Source organism: Erithacus rubecula (assembly GCF_903797595.1).
Source record: "Erithacus rubecula genome assembly, chromosome: 5".
NCBI classification, from domain to species: domain Eukaryota; kingdom Metazoa; phylum Chordata; class Aves; order Passeriformes; family Muscicapidae; genus Erithacus; species Erithacus rubecula.
In genome coordinates, this window is record NC_136687.1 from 56,590,314 (window position 1) to 56,610,577 (window position 20,264).

The 20,264-nt window shown below is 39.0% G+C and overlaps 1 protein-coding gene and 1 long non-coding RNA gene across 7 annotated transcripts in view; both read right to left on the minus strand.

Moving 5' to 3' along the window:
• NR3C2 (nuclear receptor subfamily 3 group C member 2) overlaps window positions 1-20,264 on the minus strand; it is a gene marked incomplete at its 5' end in the record, with an annotated part of 184,180 nt that overhangs the window by 141,839 nt on the left and 22,077 nt on the right. The window lies entirely within an intron of this gene.
• On the minus strand, window positions 806-6,601 carry LOC306802136. 3 transcript variants are annotated; one of them, XR_013774275.1, is made up of 4 exons: window positions 6,461-6,601; window positions 4,861-4,927; window positions 3,829-3,955; window positions 806-2,984 (listed from the first exon to the last, which is right to left on the minus strand). It is a non-coding gene; the product is annotated as an uncharacterized lncRNA (long non-coding RNA). The 3 variants fall into 3 exon arrangements; XR_013774276.1 differs by having other exon boundaries at window positions 806-1,570; window positions 2,747-3,955; XR_013774277.1 differs by having other exon boundaries at window positions 806-3,955.

The window sequence follows — 20,264 nt, forward strand, 5'->3', positions numbered from 1 at the left end:
CAATGACAGCAGTCAGCAGCACAGCTCCTCAGGGGCTGATCTCGAGGACAACTGTCCATCAGCTGGTTTCACTTTCAGCTACAACCAGACTGGTTCTGCTGACAGAATGGGTATTCCCAGGTGGGAACACCTTCTGGTTCAGCAGCACCCAAAATGAAACCCGCCCTGCTCAGAGCCCGCTCGGCAAGGCGCGCACGTCGGCAGGAAGCGGGGACAATGAGCGGACTTGCTTCAGGAGAACACTCCTAACCCACACCAAATCCTCATGCACACACACCTGTGCCCTACAACACACAGCCCTGCCCTGGAAGCCTCAGCACTCTCCTGAAGCAGTGACCCTGCTGCAGCCAGCACTGCCCTTCAGGACACGCCATGTCCCAAAGGGTGACGGAGGCTGAGCCGGGTCTTGCTCCAGGATCGGTCCTAAAGCACCTTCCCAGTTACATCCCACTCTGCTCAGTGCTCTCTGGGTACAGAATTAGGCCTTTAGGCATAAAGCTAGACATGAGCAAACTTTCACCTGTGCATTTCCTTAGTTATCTTTCATGCAACAAACAGCTAGTTTTTACCCTGCAAATATATATATATATATCTGCTAATCTGTGATGACCAATGCACCAACTTCTAACCATTTCTACACTAAAAAACCACAAATGGTACCTTTGTTATAATGAGAAACAGACACAGTTCTAAGCCTTCCTTCAAGAAGAAAACCAGTATGTAATTCCAAGTGATAAATGCCAAATGCAAAATATATTTTAATATTAGAAATTTTATTGAAATTTTCTCATCACAACAGCTTGGCTCTTACAAAGTAGTTAAATATAGCATGACATTGCATTTCTCTTCATGGAAAACACTATTTTAATGATAATGCCCTTACTGCAAAAGCACCTTTTAAGTAAGATGAGAAGTTGATTTTCCAGTTTACAGTCAGATCTGATATTTACCTGAAGTACATTCTCCTAGGAAGAGGAATACACTTTAAAAACAAACAAACCTTCAAAATGTGTCTGATCTTGACTTCTGTTACTTAATTTTGCATTTACCTAATCATGCAAAGTGGAAAACAACAGCTTAGTATTAAATGGAATGTATTCACATTTACTAAAAGCCTTTTGATTTATCTTGAATTTCTGATTCTACCAATTTGATCTTTCGTATAAGACTTTTCCATAGGAGACCACTGCCTCCCTAAACAAAAAAAAAAAAGAGGTTATGGGATAATTTTTGAAGAACAGTGATACTTTTGACCTTAACACAAAGGACACAATTGATGGGAAAAGTCACTGAAGAAACTTTCACCACTTACATGACTGAGCTGAACCTTTATCTGCAACCTAATTAAAAGGAAGGTTCCCACCCCAAAAAGCCTTGTGCAAGGTGCTTGTCATGAAGAATTATGGAGTTCTGCATAAGAAGGCCCAAGGGCATTCAAAATTACTGAAAAAAATTTCCTTCTTCAGAATTAAAAGTACAGAATCTTCTCTTCAGAAAGCCAAAGAAAAAATATTAAGGTATTTTTAAAGATCTCTAAGTACATATCAGTCTTCTTTCATTTACACCAGACCTGGGAAAGCAAGAGAGAGAAATACATGGGGTTTTTTTTTTCTTGTCTTAGTCTGTCTTGTACAGACTAAAATAAAATCAATTGCCCTGTGGAAAAGCCTCGGAAAGAAAACTCATAAATCCTATTTATTTATCTATTTTTTCATCATGTAGAGCAACACAGGATCGGGTATTCTTGTCACAGAGCCAGATGGTAAAAGAACCATAACAATCACTGTTCTTCAACCCCAGGGACCACAGTCACTGTACTAAAGATGAAATGATACTTAACAATTCACAAAATTATTTGAGCCTTAGATTATCTCAGTTAAACAGTATTAAATTCCATCAACAGGCATTCACACACAAAAAATTATGTACTTATTCTTCCTAAGCAATGTGTAAGGAGAATGGAAACTTCAGGGTAAGACCCTTCCCAAAATCGTCAAGCTAACTGGAAAGCTTTTTTATATTTGATATAAGAAAAAAAAATTTAAATGCTGGGAACAGGTCTTGAATCCTTCCCATATCTGGCAATTAAAGGTTATCTCAGCAGTACATCCTTTCACTCAGGGTTCACATTTTATCCAATAGCTAATGCATGTCAAGTCTATGGAAGGTCTGTGAATGACTTAAAGCAAAGGCAGTGGCTGCACCCCAGACCTCAATAATGGGCAGCAGATAGTACTGCAGTGCATCCATCTATCCAAAACACTGATAATCCTTCCCCTGATCATTTTTCCAAAGAAACTAGAAAGTTGTCCTGTGTATTTGTCTAGAATCCAGTAACACAGGCATGATGATATATCAAGAAAAAAATCTTTACATTGAGTATGGTGAGGCACCAAGAGAGGTTGCTCTGAGAGTTGTGGATGCCCCATCCCTGGCAGTGTTCATGGCCAGGTTGGTTGAACTTTGAGCAACCTGGTCAGTGAAAGGTGTCCCTGCCCATAGCAGGGGACTAGATGATCTTTAAGGTTGCCTCCAACCCAAACCTTTCTATGACTCTATGACTGAGCAATTCCCCAACAAAAAATACCCTGCAGTCACAGCTGAAACAGGGACTTTCACACCAAAAGACCCACACCCAGTTACTTCTAGTCATTGTCATCTGGAATTTGGCAAGAGGCAACCAGCTGGTCTAAACTAGCAGATCTCACTTTTCTACTTGTACAGGCAAATCTTTCTTGCACCTCACCTAAAAATCCTGCTTTGTTTACTTTTTTCCCAAGCTAGGCTCCGACTCTTCCAACTTTTCCAATGACATTTCAGCAGAGCTCCATTTAGGATCTGAAGGATGATAAAACATTTTCTGTTCTTCATTTTGAACACGCCCCAGCTGAAGGCAGCTCACGTACAACAGGCACTCAATGCTCAAGCAGTATCAGTGTGCCACAGATGAGGCATTTTATACAGATATTTGAATCAGGCCACGCCTGTAATAAAGATAATAATTAACTATCCTCCCTGGCACCCAGGTGTTGCACAGAGAACTTCACATCAAAGAAAAGAGCCTTTAAGTTATTTAAAGATTTTTAAGTGCTGTGACGAGATGCTGCTCGTTCGTGTAGGGAAAGAATTTGTTAACTGGTCTGCACTGCAGAAAAACATCAACAAACTTTGATAGATTTCCTTTGCCTATGTGTCTGCCAAAATTTATTTTTGTAATAGATTTTGTGGTTGTCCTCCAAAAGTTGAAATGTTATTTTGCACTAAGCACACCAAAACATTTTTTTTATGAACATAATTACCACAAGCATAAAACTTCTGTTTCTGTGTGAAAGTTTGTTAAAACGGGTTTCACAACCATATGATATAAGGAAACTCAATTAATCATATTTTTGAATTTCCCATTGCCAGATGGGATGTTACTCAGGACTGGCATAATGATTCAAATACCAGCAGTAGGTCCAGCCACCTACAATTAAGAAGATGGCCCCGTGGGTAGAGAGAACAGTTTCCCTCAAAATGGCTCTAATGAAGACGAATTTGCTCAAAGTAAAACAAATTCTGCACAGCCATGGAAGGATTTGCTGAGACACCGGGTCACAGGAGGCTAATGGCACTGCGACACACCTACTAAATCTTCTCTCTGCAAGCTTAATGCAATAAAGAAAATCCCTTTGTGGCCGATACTGCCGCAGGTGCCACCGCGGAGATGAGGCAGCCACGGAGGTCATGGGGCTGTGAGTGCCACTCTGCCCAGCAGCCCCCAGCTCTGGAAAGGGAGGAGTTGGGGCTGTTCTGAGCCCTGTTCAGGGGGAGAAAATCAAACGTGACCTGGCAAAGGAAAGAGTGAATGCAGCAAGTGGTTTACGGTCTCATCGGAGGGATAAAACAGGGAGTAGCTTATGCCGTGACCTGCTGAGAGGCGATCAGTGGGACATCCTTCCACCGGTTTAAGGAGCTGGGGAAAAAAACACGGACAAACATGAAGTTACTGAAACTTCTTCCTCCTTCTTTAACTTATTCTGTTGGTTTTACTTGGACAAATCCAAAACAGTCTTGTTAAGATGAGAGAAAGAGCGAGATGCAAGCAGCTTATTTTTGTCCAGGAGCGGCAGACATTTAAATTACCAGTCTTGCTACCGATTTTGGACACTAGCCATGGCTGGGGATTTTACCCGTAATTCTCACTGACATTAATTCACAGACTGGCTCCCTGACCAGAAAAGGTCTTGCTCTGGCCTGACCCATAACAAGGAACCTGGAGTGGAGGGTTCATCTGACTCATGGTAATTGCCTTACCGGCATATCGGATAAGAGGCAGTTTCTGAGGTATCAAGTCTACGTACAGACACAGGATCTGCAATCTCCTGGCACACACTGCAACAGCCAAGGAAAATTGTTACTGTAAGAACTGAGTATCTCAGTAGGAAGCAAGTGATAAAACCATTTTCTGTTTCTTCCAAATATAGAGTTAAAGGAGCATAAACCTCCTAGCTTTTGAGATCCACGAGAGAACTATCCGAACAAGGCAAAAGTAACTTTGAAATGCTACTGCAGTGCACTGTTTTTTATTAAACAAAGTCATTGTAACATTTATATCAAGCGTTTATATATTTTAAAAATATATACAGAAATCTGCTAGGTATTGAAGATCATCTGCTCCCAGTATCAAAGGAGAATCATGTATTAGTAGACTCTTCTCAAGTCACACGGCACATTGTAACTCCAGCTCTGTGCAGATACTTCTTTATTTTCCCTCAACAAAACAGGGATGAACTAATGCCACTTACAATTAAAACAAACAACCCCATTTATGAAAAATAAAAACTGCAAAACACGAGTGAAAGTAGAGTTGTTACCTACTTATTTCTCCCTTTGAGGTCCAGGATCCTTGCAGACTGGATTTGTATTTTCCCTGTAGCTTGCTACACTGAAAAGGCAGCAAAACCGAAACTGTATTCAAGATAATTATGCATCTTATCCAACACCTCTAAAATAGTAACAAGTTTGTGATAGTTCTACCTGTCATTTTGCAAGAAAACTTTCCTACATATCTTGAACGAGCTAAAAATCTTTGAATCTAAATAACAGATTCAAAAGAAAAAGGAGAATGGGGGGAAGATTTCTGATGGCTATAACTGAGATGGGATATTTTCTCATCCATGCTTTTGCAGGAGAGGGTTGGGTTTTTTTAATAATTGCTTAGAAAAATTATTCTAATTTCTTTGGATAATCTCTCAAATTTAATAAACTTTAAATAGTTTATTTACTCATTAATTTTTGTGCCAGATCACCTGGACAAATAGCCACAAAAATGTGCCTATTCCTTTTATATGCAAAGAGAATTTACTTCAGAAATCCAGACTTGTCCAGCAGAGTCTGAAAAAAAAATTTCTTTCTAGCTAAAGGAAGGAAGGAACCAAAGGAAGGAAACTTGTAAACTACAAAATTTCCTGAATAAATATTTCTTGTGTCCCTCATTTGGGCATTGCAGATTGGAAACTAAGCCTCTGCCTCTGGGACAGCAGACTCCCAACTTCCAATTTAATGCAGTTTTTCAATCATTCTTTAATATGAATCATTAATGTGAATACTTATGCTGAACCCATTAAGTGCTACTGCTTTGTCCCACAAACATTCATTAATTTATCTATAACATACTGCCATCTGGTAAGGGAACAGGATTATCTCCATTTTACAGATGAAGAACTCAGAGGGAAAAAAAAACCCAAACAAACAAAAGAAAACTCCCCAAAACAAATAATGACTTGAGCAAGTTATTTCAAGAAATCTGCCAGATCAAGTCCCGATTTCTCCAGTCACAATTCACTTCTTCTAAAGCAAAACTATTCCTTATCATTTCCAGAAACCTTAATTTCCAATTAACCAAGAAGTATAAAAGAAACAAAATATGAATCCATGGTTTTTTTCAACAATGCCTCTAAAAAAGCTGTGCATACATGGTCTATATGGTAGGTTCATCAAGTCAGCAACAGATATATATTGATATTATTAAATGTTTAATATGTTTTAAGCAAGATTGACCTCTGAATGAACCACAGTATGCTTTGGGATTTAAAACAATCTGTTGTGGGCTAATTTTTCACATTAGGTCTGTATTTAACAGCAACAGTAATTTTTAAATTTAATTTGGCCTCCTGCATCATGCCCATTGAAATCCATTTCTCTCAAGATAAATCACTCAAATGTGCACTATATCAATACCAACATAATTTCTTTTGCTTGGGGATAATTTTGCCAATAATTTAGCGACAAAACCATGAGAAAAGCAGCAATGCCGATTCCCTTTCTAGCGTGAAAGCAAATTGTAAGGCATGCCTTGGATTTGAGAAGCAGCAGAAGGAACTCCACACCCCTCTACCACTTTTAAATATAACAGCAAAACAAAAAAACTCAGCAGCTATTTCAGGAAGCTTAGTTGTTCAAATAAGAAAATACTTACAAGCAGAGGCTGGGGGCAGACTCTACAAAAAAGCCTTTTCTAGAGACAGAGTACTCATTATTAACACAAGTTTTGAAGAAAATCGGGAGGAAGTACATCTAAGGATCAAATCAGAAGCAGTCTTGCAGATTATTTTAAACTATGCATGATGGATGCATTCTGCTCTGTCCTCATTTCAAACTGCACAGACTTTTCCCTGTGATAATCTATTCCAGATGAAGCAACTGATATTTCCAGTTTCAACCAAAGAGAAATGGAAAAAAGGGGGCAAATCCCCCCCCCGAACCGATAACTCTTTGCTATTTAATGATTAATCAGTATGAAACCTTCACTCAACATTTAACTTTCTCTTATTTACTGAGCTCTTTAATACAGAAGGGAAAGTAAATAAAAGGAAGAACGGCAATTCTTGATTTCTTGCCAGTTTACAGTATTAAAAAAAGAATCTGCGCCACGGGTTGGCAGGCAGCCACACTTACAGTAAGCTATCTACTGTTTCACCCCGCAGGAAGGACAAAGGATTCAGTGTGGGGCTGCTGGGTTTCTCTCTGTCAAATGCACCCTTCAAAACAGATCCCAGGAATATTAAAAACTGTGTGCAATTAGGAGCATGTTTTCCGTGATCCTTCCCGCTTTTGGGAGATGTTTTAAAAACCCTGGAGTGCCGTTGTCGTCGAGAAGGCAGGGAAAGGAAACAGCAGTGCTACAGCCCCAGCACTGACATTTTAACTTACTAAATCAAGTTACTCCAGCAGAAGTGTAAGGTGCTGGGTTAAGCACTTTGGTTTGTATTTCTGTTTCCTCATTGCACGAGTGTACATTACAGCTTCATGCCCTCGCCAGCTGCACAGCACCCACTTCCAGAAGGGCTTCCACAGCAAAGCCCATCTTCTGAGGGCTTGTTCCTAAGGCTTCCTAGTCTAAGAGGTAGTGTTTGCCAGCAGTGGAGAAATCTGAAAGGAGCACTGACTTCTAACTCTCTCAGGCCACTGCTCCATTCTGCATGCATCATGTAGTATTCCCACATCTTGGTCACTCAAACCATCTGAGCCATTGGCAGGAGGCAGGAAGGAAGAAGGAACAGAATGATGGGAGGAATTAAAGGCTGGGAAGAAAAGGAAAGACAGGGTAAAAAGCAGCAACAAGCAGGAATTGGAATAGGCTAGAGTTAATAGAAAGAGCCAAAAGGAAGTGAATGGAAGCATGACTGAAGAGGAAACAAGTCATTAAAGGACAAAGAAAATCGCTGCTCCGCATTATGAGGGAGAACGCATGTGTAAATACAGAGAATATGCATGAGAGTTAAGGATCAACGATTATAAATAAGCACAGCCTGAATGCTCCTTCCATTCCTGAAACAGAAATAAAAGGAGCACTGGTTCCACCTATGAGAAATGAACATCCATGTGGCCTGCCTTTGTTTTATTATGTAGCCTTTAAACTTTCTGCAAATTTCCAACTACTCCGCTCCTACTCTGCCCACATTATATCTGGAGACATTCTAAATATCCCCATAAGCATCAGTACATTTTCCAAAAAAATCCTGCTTTCAGAATAGTATTATTTTCTTTTCTCCCAACTTCAGCATTTTTATCTGATTCACGTACTTCCATGACCAAGTCCCAAAAATTAAGTGGGTAGGTTTTTTTTCTTTTTTGACATCTGAATTTAATAGTATTCAGTCTTTAAAACTTTGGTCTCTCTAGCCTAAAAATGAATGTTCAACTTAAATAGAAGAGAATGGAGGAATTTTTAGAGTACATAAAATGGACAGCTTTTGCCTGCAGTCCTGGAAGGGCTGGAAAGAGTGATTTTCAAGTCCCTGACAGTCTTCCTCATCACCACCCCCACCCCACCCCTCCTAGCTAAGAATGCAAAATTGCTCAGAGTACTGCAAGTCAGCAACAGCCATGTTTAAATGAGCTCTGCATCTTACTTAATGTCTCAGGTTAGATCCCAGTTCTGAAAGACACCAGAAAAGGTTGCAAAGACATGAAAATCACTGTCTGACGTGCATCTTGCTGTGACAAGTATTAGATTTTTGGCAAGTTCAGGACGAGTACTAACTTTCTTTTCACATCAAAAATCAGGGATGCTGATAGCAAAAGTGCTTTGACAATCCTATTTCTGTCTCCTGCAGATCACCCCTGGATGGTTTTAGGAAAACCCTTCCCCAAGTCTCCATTTCTGCATTCCCAGAACTGGGGAAGATTCCCTTTTGCTCCTTTGCTCCCATGGACTTTTCCAAGCAGGTTTTATAGGACTCAGCCATCCCTGTTTTGTTTCCAGGGCTGGTTCTGCTTTCACAGACACAGTATCTACTACACATACATTAGAGCTGCTGCAGCTCCCCGGCAGCAAGAGCACCACACACAGTGTCAAACAAAGTGCAAATTTGGTTAGCATGGAAACAAAACTGAACCAGCTTCCACAGCAGCAAAAATACTTGCTCTTGTACCAAATTCAAGGAAACCATTTTTGCTGGAAGCAGAATGTTTTTTAGAAGTTTCATAATGGTTGTGAAGCACAGCTTCCACAGAAGGTTGGTTTTCAGCTCTGTAATCTTCATCTACACTAGAACCTACAGCACAAGTTCAGATGTGTTTGGGCTCTTTTTATCTTTGGAAGCACTAAGAATGGCTTTAGAGAACAACTTACTCTTCCAAATGAAATTACTGACACGAAAACATTAACTTTACATATACAACATTTTAGTTTAAAGGTTGTAATTGGTCCAAAAAACAATCACTACAGCTAGCTAATGCTTTCCTGGTGAGTTTCATAACAACATACTCAAGGAACAAAAAAAGAAAAAACCAAAACCAAAGAAAAAAATCTATAATCATTAAAAGCATTTACTGATTTACTGATTTTTAAGCTTGATGCAAATGTTTCTGTATTTCAGTTTTAAAAGAGATAATGGAGAGTAGGAGAGAAAGACATGTCAAAAAAAAATAAATTATACCTTCAAGATTAACGCTTCCTACTTAAAAAAATATTTTAAACATAAATGAATCCTTTGATTAAAAGTTTTGATTATTCTTAACAAAAAAAAAAAACAAACCAAAAACTCAAACTTTCTTACATAAAGCTGAGAACTTCCAAATACAAGCTCCAATTCTGCAAAACACACAAACTCCCACTGACTTCAAGGAATTCAGACTTAGACCCACTATTTGCAAAAATACATTAACTTCAGCATTGGAAATACTTAGCCTCCCTAATCTGATTCTCCTCCCCAACAATTACAGAGCAATTACATGAGATAAGAACACATTTCTCGGCACCATTTTTACATATTTTGATAGCCATGTCCAATTACAAATTTCCTTCACTGCTTTAATTTTAAAAAAAAAAAAAAATCTTGAAAAGATTTTTTTCTTTTATTAATTATTCTGACACAGTGCTGAAGTGTCTTCTCCAAGGAACAAAGGAATTCACCTGAGCTCTGCTCCAAAACAGACTGAAAGTTAACAGCCTGATTCCAGTTGACTTTAGCATGCCTCTCATCAGGCTGCCCGAGAACTGACCTGGGTAGCTTTGAGAATGGAATTGCACTTCAATCCATGAAAATGCATGAAATCCATGATTTTTTTACTCTTACTGGTCTTCCCAAGGTTTGAGACTTTGAAATGCCATCAGCTATAGCAACAGGTTCTTGTTTGTACAAACAAATGAGCTACAAAGTACACACTTAATCTTACCAGCATACAATTTTGATTATCCTGCACCTCTCTTTCACCCCAGTCCTTTGTCAACTACATAAAAGTCAAACATTTTTTTTAAACAAACAAGAATGTTTCTGTTCTGTCAAATTTCAAGTTGTCAGTATCCCCCTATGAGCACAGGTTTATACTTCTTAAAGAAATACTGTGCCTGAAACATGGAATCTTTTCTTTGTATTTCACGTACTTGCAAAACTTTGTGGGGAAAAAAGAAAGAAGTTTTGGTTTTTTAAGTAATCACTGTTTTCAGAATTCCCTGCAGGTAGAAATGCTACAATTAATTTTAAAAAACAGGAGCTGGGAAAAACCGGGAAAACTTAAATAACTATGCATTATTATATTAGACAATTAGGCAATAATATGTGTTTTGCTATTATAGAATAGTTGCAGTATTAGTCTGTATAAATCATTATGAAACATGAGAAACGTTTTTGAAAATATTGACACTTCTAACTACTCTACTAATTATTTAGCGTTAGCTATTTTATGAAACGCCATTGATTTCACCCCAGGCAACAAACAAGAAAAATTGTTCACATTTTTAGTTAAAAAATGCTCACTAAATTCTGTCCCTCATTTGTTCTGTCATGTGCATGACAATGTTGCACAGAGGCTGTAGCAGCTATTCCGAAACATTGGAAAACTATTTAAAATCAGTAGGTTATCACCATTTTAATGCAATAACTTATTAATACCTGATTGACCCACTTTTTTTTTTTTCCCCAGCATTAAAATCATAAATGTAATGATCTGTTCCTTTACAAATGACAGGTGAAACTCACACAGTAATAATGAAGGGCTGGGTGATCGTGCCCCTGGCAGCAAGCAGTGAGTGCAGAAGGGGGAAGCTGCAAAAACATCTGGATTTGCTGCAGCAGAGGACCCAGAACCCCAGCCCCTGGCAGCTGTCTGTTCCCTGAATCCTGCTTCCTGCCAGCATCCATATGCAGAAGCAGAAAATAAGAAAGGAAAAAAAAAAAATTTAAAAAAGGAAAAAAAAAAAATCAGCAGTGCAAGCATCAACTTTCAGCAACATTTTCAAAGCTTGGAGAGGAAGGATGCCAAGCACACACAGGCCAGACACTCGGCTCTATTGCTGGCAGGGGGAGCCTTGAAAACTGTTTGCAGCCACTTATTGACACTAATCCTTGTTCTCCTTTCTCTCATCAGGGTGTTCAGAGCAGCATCTCCCCTGGCCCGCTGCAGCAGCAGGTTCTGCACAGCTCCCCGGGCCAGCAGCACACGCTGCATTTCTCTGGAAAGGCCCTCAGAAAATCCTGACCTGAGCCACACTCCTGGTGGATTGGCAGAGAATCCAAGACATAAAGGCCATATAAATAAATGCCACAATGCCATAAAGGCATTCCTGTGCCTTCTGCTGCCCCCCTCAGTCCAGCACGGCCCCGAGGGCCGGGCACCCACCGCCGCCCCTCAACAAAGGAGGTCAGCCGAGGTACGGAGGGATTAACCACGTGAAAAAAGAAAAAAGTTATCCAGTATCACAGGGCTGCCTCAAGCACCCCTGCTGCCAAGAGAGATGTATTTCATCTTGGCCTCAAGCCAGCCTTGAGACATCCCGTTTCAGTTCCTGATACTTCAGGCATTTGCTCTCCCTACACCCACTTTGGAGATATAAACACAGGCAGAGGGAAAAAAAATTTAAAAAAAATAATAAAAGCATTCAGCTTGTGCAAACACCCAAGGCTCAAAATAAGGGAAATGCAAGAAAATGCTTCAGCTGGGAACCAGGGACACATGAAGCCTTTGCTGCACGGGCTACTCTGATGCTGAAGGAATTTAGGCACATGCCCTCCAAAGGGACAGCAGCTCCTCCCTTGCCACACAGCTTTTTGTCTGTGATTTATTAGAAGAAAGAGCTATTGGATCACACAAACTGGGAACTAATACATGTAATTCTAGCTGTTGAAAAAAAAATTGCAAATGCGTCTATCCTCACACAGAGACACTGGATAGATATGTATAGATAAATATGTATGTAAGCAAATACTAAGGTAGTCTATTTCACTTTATAAACACAAATAATAAACTACTCACAGAAAAAAGTAAAAGGTGATCATCATTACATCCTTCAACACATTTTTAGTCTCTCCTAAGACTGCAGGAACACGTTAAGCTGGTCCCTCATTAAATGAACATGGGGGATAAAGAGGGAGACCCCAAGGTTGCAAGACAAATACAAGTGATAACTCTCCTACAACACCATAGGCAGAGAAAACTGTATTTAGCAAACCAGACACTGTTTAACAGGCTCAGTAAACACACAATTGGCAAATTTCTTCCCTTCCTCTGAAAACCATAATGCAAATTAATTGCAGCATGCAAAATCACAGTTCTAATTTAGCAACATTCTTTGCAGCGCTTGAGAAATAAATGCAGAAACAGTAGGGATTGTCAGTGGGCTAACGGAACAATTTCACAAGTAAAGGGAATGTTTTACATGTCAATGGGACACTTTTACAACTGCTGACTGTTTCCTGAAGGAGTCTCAGATCTTCGTGTGTCATTTAAAGTATTTTGAGGTTGAGTTTTAAAATGATTTTTAATTTCATCTCTGAACACATTCAGCAACAACATGAAAGTTGTCATAAAGTGTTCTTCAAGTTAAGCAATCAATGCAGACATCTTAATTCTCTACCACATAAGAATCTACATCAAATCATTTCTTTATGCTCCTGGATTTTTTCAGTAGTGTATCTCCTGCAAGTAATAAAACATCTATGAGTGTTTTTTAATTCCCTGTTCACATGCAAGTTGATTAACAGTGCTTCCTCTTAAGGAGTTAACACTATTTTTAATCCAATGATAGATTTGATAATAATTTCCATTACTTCTAATCTACTGTTTTGCAGGGTGTATAACATGGTGAGATGATGTTTAATTTTGCTCAGGCTCTGAGACTGCACTCCAGATAGCTCCTTCAGTTCTTCACCATTATGCATGCTGCACTGAGCACCCTTTCCCTAGCTGACTTGAGAAAGCATGCTTCCAGAATATGTTATTCAAATCCTGAATCATTTGGGTTCAAAATCACAACTTTCTCTAAAGTCAGCATTTGGCTTCTCTTGAGGTGATTGTTCCAAACAGAACATTTTCTGATGGTCTCAGATGTCTGAATTTAACAATACACATCAGATTTAGATCAGGAATGCAAACCCACTGAAGACAAAAACAAGAAAACCCATAGAAGGTATGACAAGCAGCATATACCAACAAACAGCAATGTAAGTCTTCAGGGCTTCATAATTCCCAGTTCTTACTTTTGTCCCCTGCTACAGCCACTTGCTAAGTCAAAAATGCATGGGAGCAGATGGAGGGTCTGCTGAACTCCCTGCAGCCCCAAGCCACAGCCAGACATTAATGCTATTTCATCTCTATTTTACATCTCCGCTTTTTCACCAGTGCTACAGTGCCAGTGGGGCCAGAAAACACCCAGTAAGGACCCAGTTATCACATTCCAACACAACCCTTTGTGGTGGTTTGCTCTCCAGCCAGCCTAGAGGGAGAAGGTCTGGAGTCCACAGCCAGCTCCATCACCCAGATTTTCCTATCTCCAGCCTCTGGGGAGACATCCTGAGAGGAGCAGAGAGGCTGCATGGCCTCCACAAGGCACCATGTTCTTTCATGGCTCAACTGCCTTCCTTTCTCAGCAAATACAACATATTGATACTATTGCAAGTGTTAATGACTCCCTTGCCAGAGATTTGTAATGAACAAGTTTCATTTTCAACAGCAATACGTCCTCTTCTAATGCTGTCAGTAACTTTGACAAACCTACAGCTCTTAGTCTTCATTCTGATCATAAATAAGTTAGATGAACATATATTTAATCCTTCTGAGATGATACATGTAAGTGGGGCATCTCTGAAAATAAAGGTACCTAAACACCACCTAAACACATGTTCATATCAACTGACTTCACTGTTGTACACCTCTCAGCACTGGAAAACTCCACCTTCATTTAATGTGCAGCTGAATAAGGGGAACACAAAAAAAAAAAAAACAAAAAAAGAAAAGAAAAGAAAACAAAACAAACAAAACAAAACAAAACAAACAAACCAGAAATAGTGATAGATTCTCATTCTGGGGCCCCTCCCTGATTTAGAAGGACCCAAACCTGAAAGCTGGTGCAGGCATGCCAAAGACTCAGAGACTCGGACGACCTGCAAGCTGGAGCCCCCTGCCCCAGTTCCACACACCACCAGGATTTTCTCTTTAGATTCTAAGCAGCACCAAGGTAAATTTTATGCTAAGAATTATTTATAGACTTCCTGCAAGTGACTGGCCACAGCTTTGATGAACACGAGACAATAGCTCTGTTCATCTTCCACCCGTAACCGTGCAAGCAATAAATGTTTCTAACAACAAACATTTGAGCAAACAACCAATTCAGTTTGTTCCAAGCACCTCAGGCTAGAAAAATAATATTGAAAAGAGTTTATATGCTAACTTGCTCCTCCCCACCGCCATTTCCCTCTGAGCAGGCATTCCTGGTTAAAAAAAAAATAAATCAATATTAAACATTTACTTGTAGAGAATTTAAACTAAAATTTGTCAACATAAATCCAAGAGCATTTGGTGTTTGCACAATACATATTTTTAGTGCCTACCTATGCAAACACTAAAACAGTAAAAACAGAGTTACAGTATAAAACTAGCAAAATTTAGTAACATTTAATTCCTTGCACGGGGGCCCTGGAGCCTCAGACGCCACAGAGGTTCACTTCAGCGTGGGGAAAACCTGCAGGCTGCTATGTGGATGCTTTCATGAATCCAATAGAGAAGAGCTGCTATTTGTTTTTGGAATATACAAATATCATTAAGAGCCACAAAACCATGTTGATACTTTGGAGTAATGTCTTTTCATTACAATTCAAAAGCCGTCACAAGAATCTTGCTGCAGAAACTGGCGGCGTTTGCTTTCGTACTACCTACAACCACTGTCCTGCAGGGTTACAGCAGAACTGCTCTTTCAAGATATGATCCCAAATATCACTAAATATGGAGAACAAATTCCTGAGAAAACAAACCCTTACCACATCAGCATTCTATAATATTAGGAAACTATTTGCATCATGCGGCTTGTGCTAAAATACTTAATGATCTCATCCTTACCATAACAAATTATCTGCCAGAAAAAGACCTTGAAGGTCAACACTGGCAACAATTAAAAAGTAATGAAAAACATTCATCCCTTAGGCAGAGTTACAATTTCTAAGTTTGAAGCAATGTGCTGTATATTTTATTAGCTATCACTTGTTTAATTATTCATTGGAGCTCCTCTTATGCTCCATAGAGCAACCTCACATTGCTAAGATTTCCATTTGAATGCTATTACCGACTCAAGGACAAATCTCGTTTAAACTTTAGCTTTTGTTTTTATTTTCCAAAACATAAATTATGTTCAAAAATTAATGGGTCTGTCGTACTTGCTATTTTTAATTCTGTTCACATTAGCTTCAACCTGGGACTCTACACATCATCTCTCCAACAACGGTATTCTTAGTGTCCGCATTCATCTGCTCCAGTATTCCTACAAAACCACACAAGTTTTCAACCAACTGCATCCCTTCCTTGGCCAGCAGGAGTAATTTTTATTCCTGTCTCATTTGCAGCAGCAGCTCACTCAAGCACAGTATTTCAGTATTTTCTTAAAGAAACTCACCGAGTTCAAGCAAGGTGATAGCGCCATGAAATAACTTCTATGCTTTAATTGCCATTTAATTACACTTCCTGGATTTCCTAGCAAGTAAATAAAATCTTTCTCAAGGTTTACCAGAGAAATAAAGAGCTGCACAAGCAGGGCAGGCTAAGATTGGTATTATCTGCAGTTCCTAATTTATCCTTCATTGTGGCCATACACATTTATGCCCTGCTGGGGATTCACAACACACACAAGGGAAATTAGCTAGGAGAGTTTTTTGAGTAAGGGAGGAAAAGCCTGTTCACTGTTTTGTGATCAGCAACTTGAGATAGGTTCCCCATTTCAAATTTCATTAGTAGAAATATGCATGTATACTGTACTGAAATGGTGAAAGAAAAAAAGAGAATAAAGTAGAACAGAACAACAGATCTGCAATGGCTTGATACGTGCTTTAGCTAAAATCATTCTGGTAGAATAAAGAAATAGAAAATGTAATGAAAATTGATGTTAACCCTTTTTTTTTGCCTCTCCCCTTTTACACACAAAAATATACCCACTTCCTAAACTATACTTACAAATAATACCATGGTTTATAAAAATTGAAAAAGGGCTGCCATTATGGGGGGAAAAGGAGCAGTAATACAATTTAAAAAAGGCTAAGTACAAAAATACATACTCATTTTAAGCTACTTCAAATTCCATATTAATAAAAATAAGAAAGAGAACGTATTTCCATATTGTGAATAGTCAAACTCTATCTAATGCTGTAAAAAAGTATTGACTTAATTTAATAATTCAATTTGATTTAATTAAACCAAAAAAGACAACACTGCTCTCTAATACTCCTTGGTAAGAATAAAAATATACTTTGAGCAGCAAGAAGAACTGAAATTTGTTGTGCAAGATAAACTTTCCCCTAGCCCTCAGGCTTGGTTTCATGACACTGTCAGTATCACCAGGAAAGTAAGTTGTTTACATAATGGGAAAAGTTATTTACAAGCATTACTACATCAGTGTTATATCAATAAAGGTGGCAGCAAAACCCACCTTAACCCACTCAAAGCTAATTCCCAAGATCAGATAAATTTTAATTTTATGATATCATAAAATTAGTCTTAGATGGAAAACAAAAGTTGCATAGTTGCCTTAAAACTTCATTTGCTGAGTTCAGGAGAGTGAAGTGGCAGGAAGGGGATACACTCCCATGAGCCCTTGTGTGGAATGAGCCACAAAGGGACTGCAACCTCATCTCACTCTTGCCAGGAAGACACACAGAAGTATTTTTTAAACATACACACACACCTCAACACAGAACCTCGTGTAAATAATCACATTTTTGTTTGCAAAGTTTCCTTGATTGAAAAGACAGAGAAACTTCACACCTAGGACCAGCAGGAAACTTCTGTGCATGCATTTTGCTTTACCAGTGGGTAATACACTTCTGCAGTGTGTTTCAGATCCAGGTCATGTGGAAATTTTGCAGAGAAAGTCTCTTAAAGCTTTTCTGATGAGACCAGAAAATCTGGACAGACCAGTTCCTTGTTGGTCTAATTAAAAGGCCATTAGGATGTTGATCCAGAAGTGAAACCTGAAGGAACACACATGGGAACACACACAGTCTTAACTGAAGGTGACAATAAGGGACACCATTCACCAAGGTCATATTTGCCCAAGAGTCCCTTGTGTTGTGAAGGATACAGGCTCCTCCTGAGGGCAACTCTCAGCCACCAGTGAGCAGGAAGAGGAAGAAGGACCAAAATCCATAGACATGGAGGGGAACAAAAGGAAAATTTCTGGGAAACAGATCACAGAATAAATGCGGATTCCACTGAGCATCCTTTATCCCGAGTTAGCTGCAGCCATTAGCAGCCTCCTGTATCTGCCTTGCCCACTTCAGTCAAACCATGCTCAACTCCATCATGAAAATGAACATTCAGATGTAATCAATACCTTGTGTGCCCAAACCACATACCCCTTCTTTTCTCCTCCCCCAGAAGGGAACACCAAGAACCTTTTCAAACATTCCCAATCATCTCTCACACATCTGCAGAAGTCAGTAATGCCCAAGAATAACATCTGCTGCACTAACCCAAGCCCATCAGTAGGGCTGATGTTCCTTTTTTAACCCAATCTTCCTAATATGTCATTGTGAGCTATTTAGCACTCCAAGGTTGGTCACCAAAACCAGGAAAATACCTACCAGCTAATACCAATAAGGTTGCTGACAATAAACATATTTCTATTTTTGAACACTTACAAACAACACACTTTAAATTTCTTGTCAGGTTTAACTGCTGAATACTTAAGTTACATTTGCATGCCAGGCAACAGTAGTTTGTGAGAAAGAGACATGTTCTATGAGTCCACAGACTACAGTTTGAAATTAATAAACTCTGAAAAATTACAGACTAGATATGTAAAATGCGTCCATCTTAAAACTGCTTTAAAACTTATAATAGAGATTCCACAAAACTATGAACATGGACAAAACCCACTGTCACCTCCATAAGCCAGCAGTAAGAGCTTTTCATAATGAGACTTTCACAAATGAAGTGAGGAGTTGATTTTATCCTGTACACCACAGTAATTTGCTGTGCAGCTTCATGAAACTGCTACAAATAGCATTATAGCCAAAACCCAATCTTTGCTGAAATGCATTTAGTAAAATGGAAAATACAGAGAAATACAACACAGCAATTGTCTCTCAACCCACATTATATATTGTGTTTCTAAATTATATAGTATTATATTTTCAAGTTTTTAATATAGTTTCCCACTGAGGAATTGATAACACAGGAGACATTCTTTGACCTTTTCCCTCTGAATATCCAAATAATATACCACATAGGTTTATAAACCAAATAACTCTCCAGCCTTTTATTAGATCCCAAGGGATAAAATCTGTTTTAAAAAACCACCACATGTAGCAATGCACAAAAGAACTAATGCAAAGCACTTTCCTTGCTGTGCTATTTCTCACCTGCATCACAATTTCTTCTGGAAAGTTGCAATTGCAGTTTATGAGTTAACACATATTGGGAAGACAAAAATTGGACTTCTAGCACTTGAAAATCTGCACTGGCCACCCTAATGCAACCACTGACAATATGAACCATGATTCTGCTCACCCACCAATTCCTACTTAATGGATTCAACACAGCACTGCCATCTCTTTAAAGACTTGACCCAAGCAATGGACAAAATAACTTATCAAGCTTTTCTATTCCCCAGATACTGCAGAAAGTATTTAATGGACGTGTTCCAAATTTAGCAGGATGTTAAAAACCACACAGCCACCAGATAAGTAATTTGTGGGGCAGCTCAATCAAAAAGCTGGGCTGATCCTTTAAAAGAGGCCTTTTGGGGATTTTGATTTGATAATGTTTGTATCTCTACAATTAATTACAAAATAATGAAGGATTCAAGCCATCACAGTCAAGCATTGGGAGTGTGAAAAGATGCATGCTGTGCATGACAAGAATCAAAGTGCCAGAACAACTCAGGAATAAAAAGCATAATATAAAACAGTTGATGGAAGTTAGAAACACTGGGAACTTTCAACCTGCAGCAGCCTTTTTTTATGTGGCCAGTCCTACTGATTTTAATGGGGCCACTGCTGCAAGTACAAAAGTTCCATGCAGGAGTCTGTCTGCCAGACCATGCATCAAGCAACGTGTCAGGAGAAGCTGTCAGGACTCTAACTGATGCGAGATCAAATCCTCCCTCTAAAGACACAATTCTGTCTGCTTCTGAAACTTGAGCAGATGCTATTTCAGAAAATGTGAATTCTAATTCACCATTAAATCCAGAGCTGATTTGACTTTTGGAGGGGGCTTGGGGCTTCACTGGGTTTTGGCTGGTTTATTTTTTAGTTTGTGACATACATCTTAAATGTACTGCTCTGGAAAGAGGCAAAACATCTGCTGACATCAGACCTATTTACAAGCATAATTTTAGAACTCTATTCCATTTTAATTCCAGATCAGTTTATCACACTGGTTTGCAAAATCCAAATTAACAAGTGGCACAATGAACAGTTAGTGTCAATTCTGAGCTGCTTCTTCTAATGAGACCAATATTTCAATGAAGTTTCCAAACACATGACAGAACTTTATCCCAAAAAGAAATAAAATATTAATATGTTGTTTATCTTCTGTTTCCAATTTCTCAGTTTTTGACAAATGGAATTGCAAGCTGAAATATTCCTGGAGCCTGTCCAACATAGATAGCTGGTATTGTTAGGTTTTTTTCAAATTTAGTGCACTATTCCAAATTAAATATACCTTGGCCATACACAGGATGATTTTCCCCTCCTCCCTCCACAGATGAGTTGGTTCTCAGCATTTATTCAAGGCAAAATACATGGTCTCAATGAATTAGGAGTACTAATTTCCACAGCCATCATCTGGACCAGTAT